Below are 12655 nucleotides of genomic sequence, written 5' to 3'. Positions count from 1 at the left end.
CCAACCATTCGCAGGATATAAAAATAATAAAAATCTTATATATAATTTAATTTCATTGATTTCCTGTACTAATGAGAATACTGACCATTTCTATCTGCACGATATATTATTAACCTGATATTAGAATCATTATTAACACCGCTAACATCACTTTTATTAATATTATTATTAACAAATATATATACTTACCAAAATTAATATAAATATCGAGCGTCAAGCGCCGAAGCGTTACTCACGAACCTGAGAAAGATACAATTGTATTATGCGTAGCATAAGGAACACGAATCCAAGCGAGATGCGAGTATTGTACGATCTGAAAGAGAGAAAGAGAGAGTCAGATATATTATAGTAACTGTTAGACGAAGAGAGCAATATCTTTTATACTTTAGACATACTAATAATGACTTTAATTGTACTGTTGAATTATTCTACTGTATGTAAAGTATGTCTGAAGAAACTTAAATAATATTCAACATATATTTGCACATTTTAAAATTAAAATATTAAAGATTATTTTCCTTTTGATAAAAGTCATATTGAAATTTCATAATGAAAGTAGGTATCGCTCTCAATACAAATCGCTGTTAGACTAGAGAATAAAATAGAATTCAGATGAGTCACCTGTATGACTCATTCGAGTGAATCTAGTCTTCGCATAGACCATATATGGACATGTCGAAGCAGAACGCAACGCATGACCATATAAGGTAATGAATTTCAAGATACCACCCTATGACTCATTTCTGGCAAGCGAGCCACACCACTAGAAGTAGACTCACATCCGCTAGACAACGCCTTATGACTCATTGTAACGAGGTGCGGTCACCTCCCACTACCGTTTCCAAAATTGTATAAAAGCAGAATCTTTCACCCTCTCGACGGAGAGTGTGGAACGAGCCAGGAAAGGTCACATATCTTATACTTGTTCCATCCTCCCACATAATCCACTTGTATCGTAAAAGTTCTACAATAAATATCATACTCTTTTATATCAAAAAAAAGATAAAGATTATTGAATTACCTACCTTCGACGGATCCAAGGAGCCATAATCTACATCGCCGACCAACAGTTAATTATCCTGGGGTTTTACCACAATGCAACACTTATAAGGAAATTCTGTGCGCAGAAATATTTTCTATGACTTTTCTCGTCTACGGTCAACGTGACGCTACAAATGCTTCGAAGCATTTCTCTTCTCTTTTCTTTCAATGAAAAAAAAGGAGAAGAACGCTCCAAAGCATTTGTAGCGTCATGTTGACCGTAGCTCTAGTATACAACATTCATCACACGATACTGTTATAATTACAAATCGGAAACGTACCTCAAGTCCAACTCTTCTGCGATCAACGAAGTCGGAATTGAACGTGTCAGTCGTCACTTTCTGCCAAGCGTAGAGAACCTTTTTTTCCGGCAGCGGTGGTAACACGATGTAGGGATACGAAATCTCCAGATAAGCACGAAGCAATTCAAATTCAGTATGTCGCCGGCACGATTACGGTGTTACTGCCGTTTTGCGTACGCGCGTATGCGCGCGTTGTCGCACCTTACCTCGCGACAGCGTGCGGCTCGTGCAAACGTTAACGCGCGGCCGCAATCGCGCGGCAGAAACGCCTCGTGTGAACAGGCTTCTTGATCTCAGTATCAGCTCCCTGCCGTCAATATATAAAATATAGGTTAACCTGTATGTGTAAACACTCACGTAAACGTAGTAAACAGTAAAATAAGTAACAGTAATATATAGAATAAAATAATTATAGGATAATTACATAAAACAATAATTACATAAAACAATTACCTTAAATTAATCGTCGCGTCTCGTAAAGAGTCACGGTCGGTCTCGCTCCGCGCGCACTACCGTGTCTCTCGAGATAGGTTAACTGATGAACTAACTCAGTGACAGCGCGCTGAATGAACGCACTATCTGCACTCGCGCAGTACACACACGTATACATATGTGCATATCGAAACTGGCGATACTAGCACCGCCCTGGTGTCGAAAAAGTGAAAAGGACGCGACTCCAGTTAATAAAATGATGGCATGGCATAAGAGACGGTCGACGTAGAAGTATCTTAAAACTTGATTCAAAAATTTGAACACAATAAACTGCAAAGTAACAAAAAAAATTAAATTACAATATAAGTAAAAAATAATTTTATACAATTTTATTTATATTACTTTATTCCACACATTATATGGTAAACAACAAATTTTTGACCATAGATAGTAGCGAAGTGACAAATAAAAGTTCTTAATAATGTATTAGCATAGTCACAATGCGTATACACCAAACACGGACTGTTTAAAATGTAAATTGCACAATGCAACAGTAAAAAGTGTTTATATCCGTCGATATTCTGTTGCTTTAAAAAAACGGGAGATCAGTTAAACTTCTCGGTGGTCTGTTAAAATCTCGAGGGCAGGAATCTTTTAGCATCAGCAACTTGTCAGAAATGTTTTGTATTATACTGTGATGTAACTTCCAAGGCCCATTCCATTTTTTCCAAGCAAGAATCAATCGTTTAAAAACACCAATTTATACCAAATAAAGACTATCTAAACAAAACTGGGAAACTAAACCAGCTCTAATCACTTCCAACGGTGAACGGCCAGTATGATGATAAGGTTGCTCCTGATTAAGGAAGGATTGATCTGTTCTAAGATTTTTATCTAGTTCTATATAAGTCATTCTATTATCAACATACTCTCCAATTACTTCGCGTTTCTCACAAGCACAATAGCCACCATGTTCGATGCAACATTTCACCTTGGATCGATCAGGTGCATCGAAGATATAATGTCTTATTGACAATCTATATCTTACATTATTTCGTATATATCCATTTTCACGTAAATCAGCCATCTCTCTTACAAAATTATAGAGTAAGTCATTTATATTAGGATATTTCTTTCCTTTGAAAATAGCTATGATGAAAGGTTCATTTTTTGATGCAACAAGTTTCCCAAGAATGGGCCAAAATCTTTCTGCGCTACTTTTAAATAATGGAAGGCCATCAATATTAATATCGATAAAAATTTCATTAAATTTTTGTAAATATTCGTCTAAATTCATTAGATCCAAGTTATAAGCTATTCCTTTGTACCACAACTCTCTTCCATTAACATTAATTTATTAACATTAACATTAACATTAAAATTAAACTCTCTTCCATTTATATTAATTTCATGTGGGGTATGCAAGAGTGTCTTGTAACTAATTGTAAGTGGTACAACAGGAAATATACGATGAAGCTTTACAAGTAAAGAATCAAGCTTTCGCATTGACATAATGCCTCCCTCTTGAAACCATTCACGTAAAATTCTAACGATATATTGCCCTCTCTCATTGTTATTACCAAATTGTAAAGGCTCCTCTTCATTAATGTCACTGTTATTTTCAAAATTTGAATCGTGATTGCTTGGATTAGATCTTAAATCTTCAGAATCAGAATCAGAATCTTCAGAATATTTTGAACACTTTCATTAGTCAAATCTTTATTATGCAAAATATTTTCATTTGTTTCGGCTATCTAACTCTTTCTCATGAAATAAAATATTAACATTTTCCTCTTCAGCCACTCTTAAATTTATTTCATTATCACCACCATCTTCACCATTGCTGTTATCATCGGATTCGCTTTCAACATATCGTTTATTAATAACAGCTGCTAAACTTTCTAAACGAGTTTGTTTTGTAATTATCGTCTTTACTCTGCGATTTAAGGTTCGCTTCAGCAATTGAATGTTTATCTTAAAATATAATATAAAAATAATAAATAATAAATATAACTAGTTTATTTATATAACTTAATATATAATCTAATTTCTTAAATTTATAAACCACTTTTATGTCAATATAATCAATATAATTTGTTACAATATTTGTTGCAACATTATTATTTACAAATAATTGAATATTTTCATCAGCATATGGATGGACTTTGATTACATCCTTTAACAAAGTTATGTAACATCTTATTTATCTTATGTACATTTTCCTTGTTTCTTTTTTTTCAATATCCACAAAAATTGTGTTAAAGCAATCTAAGGGCGAATTCAGACCTTGGCAGAAAAGCAGAAAGCAGAAAACCAATAAGAACTCGCACTGGTAGGCGACACTTCTTACTTCCCTTTTTAAACAAAAAGAGAAAGACTATCAGTGCGAGTTTTGATTAGTTTTCTGCCTTCTGCTTTTCTGCCAAAGTCTGAATTCGTCCTACACGCAAAAAAATGATTAGCCAAGGAAGCTAAAATATAGCTGTGACAGTTAAGATGTTTCATTAAAATAGAGACAGCTAATGTTGTCACTACCAAAACTCAATTTTTTAGCTGTTAAAGTTTTGGTGCTGCCGTAAAAAATATTCACTGCTAGAAACAAATAACGTTTAGATAAATCCATTATGCTAAATTCTCTTAGCAATTGTTACGTACGGAAAATTTTATATTAAAATTTCGGAAGATACACGTTTTGAACGCTTAGACGACGCCCGTTAGCTCGGAATTCCGAGGGAACGGTCGGGTAAATGTTTAGGTTTTCTTATCGGAGTCCGTTGAAGGGCTGGGGGCCAGATGGGCCCAAAACTACGCTTCAAGAATGTTCTAGAAGCTTATAGAATACCTCCCCCCTTAAAACGCGTAGGGAAAGGGCGGGAATCTCGCGCGGGAGATTCCGGTCTTTTTCGGGCGGAAAAACGCCGCGGAAAGCAGATAAGTTTTAACTTCGGTCTTGACTAGACATAGTTCTCAGACTCTCTCCTAACTCTTATTCGATTTCCTACGTTCCACTATACGCTAAGTTCGAGCATTCGCGCTCAATTCTGCGACTTAGTCCCTGTACTCTCATACCTTATAAGACCGCGCTTCACGCACAAGTTGTACTGAGATTTTTAAAATAAAGGTAAACTAAGTTTGAAAAGAAACGAGTTTGAAAATCTGGAATCTTATCTCGTATTCTTAATCAATCACTTCTGGCATTCCGACTCGCAGTTTCGCTGACAAAAGCGTGGCGATCTGTGCTGGGGCGCTGACAAAGAGTGTGGCGAACCGGTACTTTCGCTGCCGAAAGCGTGGCGATTACGGGGTTGGTTTCCAGAAAAAACAATGATTACGATAAATTCCCGAAAGTGAATTTGACCTCTACGCTGACGATCTAAGCGCTGACGAAAAGTTTGGCGACCAGAGTGTGTGGCGGATTGGTTTTAGAGCGCTGCCGAAAAGTGTGGCGAGTTTAAAATTCATTTTCGTGAACGCGGCTGAATTACGAAGAAAGGAGGTAGGCGCGTTCGAATTAAACGAATCAGATTCCAGATTAAACAAGCAGTCATTTCTAATCAAGATCCTCTCCCCTTCCTCCAACAATTGCAACGATTAGAAAACGCACCTCTATTTAAACCTATTCCTTCGACATCGATTATCCCCCATTACAACCAAATAAATAAAAGTGATCCTCGTTATAAAGTTTATAAACTTAGATATCTTTTCGGTCCCGAATAACAAAAGCAATAACAACAACAATAATAATATCCTTCACACAACTTGTCCAAATCCCTGGTAAATTGCTTAAATGCATTGACTAAAAAACGGACGAACAATAACAGTCAGAACGTGACACAATAATAACTAAATCAAATTGAATGTTCAGTTTCACGTAAGATAATGAGGAATAGCTGCTACTTTCTTAGTTATTCGTATTAAACATTTTTAGCTAATAAAATTGTATTTCATAGTGTTCAATATGTACAATTATTTACACTGGTTTCCTTTTCAGGCAAAGTGCCGTGAGCGCGCACAGAGTCTAGCACGGCGAAAGCGGCGAAATAGCAATTAAGCAAGCGAGTGCGAAAAGCGGTGATAAGCGGTATAGCAAAGCGGTTGTATCGAAATACTAGGCGGTGTACGAGCGGTGATCTGTGAGCAAAATCGATTCCGCGGCGCAGCGGCAGTGTTTTTATCATCTCCGAGGCGAAACTCCCTCCAGGCCAATTTCTACGAATTTCGGGAGGATGATTGGCCAGCGGCGGCCTACGTCATCGCGCTGACGTCACCGTTTGCACGTGATGATCCAAGGATCGTTACTTATTTGGGCGCGTTTTGTTTATGGCATAGATCTTTCTATTGTGTGTGAGCGGTAGCTCGACTTTGTTTGCGCACTCGGTCAGCTGTGGCAATGTTATATTGCTGGCAATTAACGAACTTTTTAAAATACGATCGATAGAAAGATCCATGCTATACTGACGAATGTAATTTTGAAGAGGCTATTTGTAATGCGATTACGATGACACGATGGAGATTTTGTCTCTTCGACCGCCCTCCCTGCATGCATACATGTTGCGCGAGCATTTATCTTATATCTACTTTCTGACACGACGCGATTTTCCGTACTGATGGCACGATCTCAAACACATAGCAAATGTATTTTATTTTTAACAGCTAATTTTTAGCAATAACAGCAAACTTTGAACTAGTTAATGACATTTACCTAATATTATGTAAACAACTTGCTATGCGGTTGTGGGAGCGTGAGCGATAGACCAGCCTCGTTCGTTACAAATAATAATATTCTTTATTTACGACAATTAGTACGGATCGCTCTTTCCTGCTATGCAGCTACGCAACAACTCTCTCGACGGTATCGCCACGCCACCTTCGTAGGCTCGCGAGGGTCAGGATTGGCCCGTCCTCGAGCCTTCCTATTGGCTCTCGTAACAAGCCTCGGATTGGCCGCTCCTTGTCTTCCTACTGGCCGCCGTGAATCGGCAGCGTTGCCGGTCGGGAAGTTTGGCGGTAGGTTCAAATTCCCGGGGAGACCGTGGCAACTTGCTTACAATTACTAAATTATTTTTTCGCGTGTAAGAAATACGCATAAAATGCAACTAAAGAATTTTATACAAAACATTACTCACAGGTCTGTCATCATCCCCCATGATGCTGGCGTTGTTGAGAATATCCAAATTATATATTATTATATTACTACTGAGTGTGCACAAAACATATATTTCAACCGATTTCAACCAAATTATAGTTGCAATTGTACTTCCTTTGCGGCAACGCTGCAACATGAAAAAAAATTAACATAAAAATGAGTTTGTAATACAATAATTATTAATATTATTATAAAAATAATATAATTAAAAGTAAATATGATCGTACAATACTTACTCTATGCTTTGTATCCCACCGGTACGTATATGTACGTGCACAGAAAGCAAACCGATAATTATGGTTGCAGTTGTACTTTCATTGCGGCAACGCTGCAACATAAAAAAAAATTAACATAAAAATGAGTTTTTAATACAATAACTATTAATATTATGATAAAAATAATATAATTAAAAGTAAATATTAATCGTAAGGAAAACTCATTATGAGTACCGCCGCCCCCGGGGAGGGGCGGACGGTTATGCCGGACTTCTACCGGCTAAAAACCTTACGCGTGGCCTACTCTGTGTTTCGACGGGCTCCCCCGGGAACGGATTATTACTACATCCGGAAGGGAACCCTCACCAAACCCAATGGGTCACTACTCTCCGGGAGAGCCGCAGGAGCGGGCACATATCCCGACCTCCCACAGGCCCCCCGGTCTTCCGTCATCTCAGTGGCGGGGGCACCTATCCTCTAAGCGGCGACGGGTACCACGATCCCCGTCGCCGCGCCCCCTAAGGTTTTCTGCGGGAGCGAAGTCGAAATTCCAGAATCCTCGCTTGAGCCCCGACCCCCGCACGACCACAAAGGAGGGGGATACGGGCTGAGTCTTCCGTGGGGAAGGCCCAGCCCACCCCTCCCCCGGGTCGCGGCTCAGGAAACTCGGGTCCGGGACACAAGCCCCGGAACCAGGTCCCCCGGCGGAGCAAGAGAAGCGCTCGTGGCGGGGGCCTCGTAGAAACCCCGCCCAAGCCCCCCCTACTCCGCTACGCTCTACTACTGTCAGCTCGGAGAACGGGGCGGCCGAGAGCCCGAAGACTCCCAGACCATCCCTTCCCCCGAAGCCACCTCTGGGGAGGCAGGCTTCTCTCCCCTCCTCGGAGCCTGATTCCCCATTTTTCCATTAGATTTAGGGCAGGGACACCCGGCCCCCTCCAGCCGATGCCCAACCGGCAATCCCAAATCCGCGCAAAGCGGACATTTTGGGGCCGCCGCAGGACAAAGGCTAGCCCGGTGGCCGCTGACCCCGCAACGGTAGCAAAGCCCGCTGCGGTCCACCAGGGAGGTGCACAGGGCCCAGACGTGACCCATGTCCAGGCACCTATAACACCTCAGAGGCCGGGTCTGGAGCAGCTCGGCCTGAGCCCTCCTTTTAATACCTCGGACGCAGCTCCCGTGGGACACCTCGCCCAAACTATCCCCATTCCCTTTGGGGGACGAAGGATCTCCCCGACCCTCACGTCCCCCTCCAGGCAGCTGCCAACTGCGGCGATGGCAGCCGCTATTTCTCCTTGGGTGACTGAGTCGTCCAGGCTCCTCAAGCGCAACTCCACGCACTTAGTGGGCCTGGCGGCCCGCACCCCAGACCCCTCTAGCGCGGCACTAACTTGCCGTGCCAGAGTGTCCGTCTTTTCACTTGAGCCCTCACCTGGAACCTTTAACACCAGGCCCCCGGTGACGGCGCTACGGCAATTAATGCCATCTATCCCTAGGACCTCAAGGGACATCTCCTTTGCAGCCCTCAGGACTCCGGCGTATGAGGTCCCCCTACCCCCGGGGACGGTAATTGTAACCGCCGCCGTTTCGGGCGGAGTCGACCTCGCGGCCTTAGCTCCTCCTTGTCTTTTTTTAGCAGGGGAGCACGTCTCGCCCCCCACCCCCGCCCCGACCAAGCTCTCGTTTGTTGGTTAAGGGAGTAGGGGCCGCGGCGCCCCCCCGCCTTTACCTACGTTCTTCCCCACCCTCACCGGCTTACTAGCCGGGTATAAGGTCCTCTTGGGACCTTCCTACTTTGGGGAACACCCCCCGCCGGAGTTCCCAGCGGGAGGGGCATTTCCCTTGCTCCCAACCAATGACCGTATCTCGCTGGCCAGGCTCTCCATCTTTTGATCGAAGGTATCGATGCGGGAGATAAGTCCCGCATCAATCCCCCGATTCTCAAATGCCCCTTTCTCTGGGGCATTATTACCTCGATCCTTTAAGCGGGGCGCAGCCTGTATGGCTGCGTCCCGCTTCTCCACCTCTTGGACTTCCATGTCCGTATCCATTGGGTCGCACTCACCTATGTGTGTCTCCAAGATCCTCCCCCTTAAACGCGCATGTATTTTTATCTGGGTAGACAAGTCGCGTTTCTCCACTGTAGCTCCCAGAGTTGATCTCCTAACTCTGTCAAGCTCCTTCTCCAATCTCACTCTTTTTCTCATCTCCTCTCCCAATTTCTTCCTCCCCCTTGTCTCCTTGATCCTGCATTTCTCTTATCGCGAGTGCTAGAATCTCCATGGCCACCTGAACGGAGAGACCAACCCCCGTCAGGTCTATCCCAGAATTCTCCAGCACCTCGTCCAGCATCTTAAACATGTCCTGCGATTTGGTTTTGGCTATGATGTCACGCAATTCTGCCAAAGACCGTGGCCTCCGACTTTGGGTCCTTCCTATCCCTTGAGATCAAAAGGAGTAGAAATGATTCCTCACTTTCTGTATTCCCCTTAACTACACCGGTAGCGATCGTACTTTTTCTCGATGCGTTCGCCAAAGACGCATCGGGTAGCCCATCACTTGCCGACGACCTAGGGGGGGCTGGGACGACACCCCCCTCTGCCGGCCCTCGGTCCGAGTACTCGAGGAGTTTATTCCTCTTAATGAACCTTCCATATTTCGACGTTTTCCTCCGTCAGAAGGTTTGGTTTTATTTCGGGGTTTTCCTTCCCCTAGGCTGGTTGGCTCCCCGCCTCACGAGCCCAGCCTGCCCGAGCCCTCGGGTATCCCCGAGTTTGCCACGCCCGTATCGAGGACGCCCCCCAAAGGCCCCGAAAGACCCCCGGAAGCCGCCCCCGATCTCTAAGGCACCGCCCGCCAAACGACTCCGACAGAAGGAACCCCGCCATCCTGCCCCGCGCGCGACGAGAATGGCCGGCCGAGCAAAGCTCGATCCCGACCCCGGCCGAGCCGAAGCTCGATCCCGGCCCCCGCCGCCCGCGGAAGACGGGGCATAGGGCCCCCAAAGCCAGAGCCGCCGCCGGGCACCGTACTCGCCGCCGGCCCCTACGTCCGGCGGCAAGGACACCACCGGCCCTAAAGCCTGGTCTACAATAAGTCGTCTGTCGGACTCGAATGTCGTGTAACGTATGACGAGAACTGATGTGACACTGACGACCTCTATTTTAGTCGTATTACTTGACCGAAAATAGTAAGGTTAAGTGACAATGGAGAATTATGTGGCTGTCGGAATTAATTTAAACTTATTATTAATTTTGGTGCAACTATTAAAAATAAGACTACTGTTAAAGAAAAAACGAAAAACAAGAAGATAATGGGTAAAACCTCACATTTCTATGAAAATGAGGCAAAGTTTTGGCGCTCATGAAAAGTTGTTTACATATTTTAAAACGACTGATCACGAAGAATTATTTAAGTTTACAAGAATGTCAGTGCAACAGTTCGACGTTTTACATAATCTGTTAAAGCCTCGTTTGCAAAAGAAAAGTCGTAGAACCATTATCAACAGAAATTTGCCTTGCTGTGACATTAAGGTTTGTATAAAAATTATGCATTAATTTATTTTACAATTATAGCTATAGCTATTGTAAATTGTAATTTTGTATATATTTGTAAAGAATGTAATTGTTATTGGAAATTACCTCTTTTCTATTATTTTTACAGTTTCTTAGCTCACGGAGATAGCGTTGCTACTACTGCTGCTTTATTTCGTATAGGAAAATCAACGTTATACAGCATCATACCTGAAGTATGTAAGACTATATGGGATATTTTACAATCAATATATCTTTGATGTCCACATAACGAAAATGAATGGTTAAGAATAGCAGATGAATTTTATAACATGTGGAATTTCCCAAACTGCATAGGAGCAATTGACGGCAAGCATTGTCGAATTCAAGCTCCTGCAAATTCTGGCAGTAGTTTTCATAATTATAAAGGCTACTTTAGTTTTGTATTAATGGGGATTGCAGATGCACGATATCGTTTTACCTGGGTCGACATTGGTAATTACGGTAAGTTTAATATCACATTACTATAAACATCTGTAAAATGTATGTACTTTAAACAGTTATATTATATCTTTATTGTAGGCTCTCTTAATGATGCTGGAATTTGGTCCAACACAGCAATGTATCAAGCTTTAAAAAATAATACTATTTCTGTACCACAAGCGCGTCCTCTACCCAATACAAATCTTGCAACACCGTTTTTCCTTGTTGGTGATGAGGGTTTTCCTCTCAAAACTTATTTAATGCGTCCATATGCAAGACAAAATTTGATTGGCAATGAGCAAAAAGTATTTAATTACAGATTATCGAGGGCACGTCGAATTATCGAAAATGCTTTCGGTATTCTTGTCGCAAGATGGAGAATTTTGCAAAATCTCTTAAATGTAAAATTGGAAACTGCTGAAGCAATAATACAAGCTCTAACCTGTTTGCATAATTATATCATTACTACTGGATTAAATAACAATCATTATTTACATGATGGTGTCGCAGATCAAGAAGGAGCTAATGGTGAAATTATAGCTGGAAATTGGTAGTTTAGTAAATGGAAATAGATATATTAATCCTTGGGTCGAATTGGTGCCAACATTGGTCCAGCGGCTGCTATAAAGCAGCGTGATGATTTAGCTCGTTATTTTATTTCGGAACAAGGAAATATACCATGGTAGTGGCAACATATTTGATAAGCTACTGTACTCTTTTCATTAAAAATTTTATTAAAAATAAAGTTTTATGACTTACATATATGTATATGTGCGTACATCATATTATAATATTAATAAAACTATTTATTACAAAACACAAGAACTTATTAAATCACAGAATACTATGTCCTAATGAATAAAAATAAAACCAAAATAATAAAAAATAAAATAAAATATTTTTTAAATAAAATATTAATGAAATAAAATAATAATAAAACAAAAAAATACATTATTGCACAGCATCTCAAGTATGCATTAAAGTAATATATTTGTTTTTTTGTGCATAAAATATCTTGTGGACATTCATGTTAATTGTATGTAACTGCTTTAAAAAATAGATTGCAAAAGAAATATATATCTATTATATGAACCAAATTAAAGAAAATTATCTCTCTTCGTACTTTTTAATAATTTGTAGCACCTCTATAAGGCATTGAGTTTTGTTTTTATCAGGCACATGTTTCAAACCCTCTTTTACAGCTAACATATAACCATCTTTACTTTCTTTTTAATTAGAAAAATGTAACACAGAATTTACAGCATTAGATATCGCAGAACTTGCTTTTGATAATTCTTGATTAATTAGCTGATCGTTAATTTTTTGCCGCTTTGCAAAGTTATCCAATTCAGGCATAGCTTTTTTAACAGGTTTACAGAGAAAAGAAGTTCTTACATTCTGAGAGTTGCAATTGGTGCTAGTTGTTGGAAATTGCGAGCTACTACTGCTACTGCAAGTAGACAATACACTAGAAGGTCGGCTCAATATTTCAATCTGCTTGTTTTGCACATTCTGTATGTTAGT

The 12655-nt window shown here is 41.2% G+C and overlaps 1 pseudogene; it reads right to left on the bottom strand.

The window, feature by feature from the left end:
• Positions 1-2173: 2173 nt before the first annotated feature.
• LOC139823618 (uncharacterized) lies at positions 2174-7589 on the bottom strand (annotated as a pseudogene).
• Positions 7590-12655: the final 5066 nt, after the last annotated feature.

This window comes from Temnothorax longispinosus, unplaced genomic scaffold, assembly GCF_030848805.1.
Source record: "Temnothorax longispinosus isolate EJ_2023e unplaced genomic scaffold, Tlon_JGU_v1 HiC_scaffold_14, whole genome shotgun sequence".
NCBI lineage: Eukaryota > Metazoa > Arthropoda > Insecta > Hymenoptera > Formicidae > Temnothorax > Temnothorax longispinosus.
The sequence above is the reverse complement of the archived record's forward strand: the minus strand, read 5'-3'. Positions and strand labels throughout refer to the sequence as shown.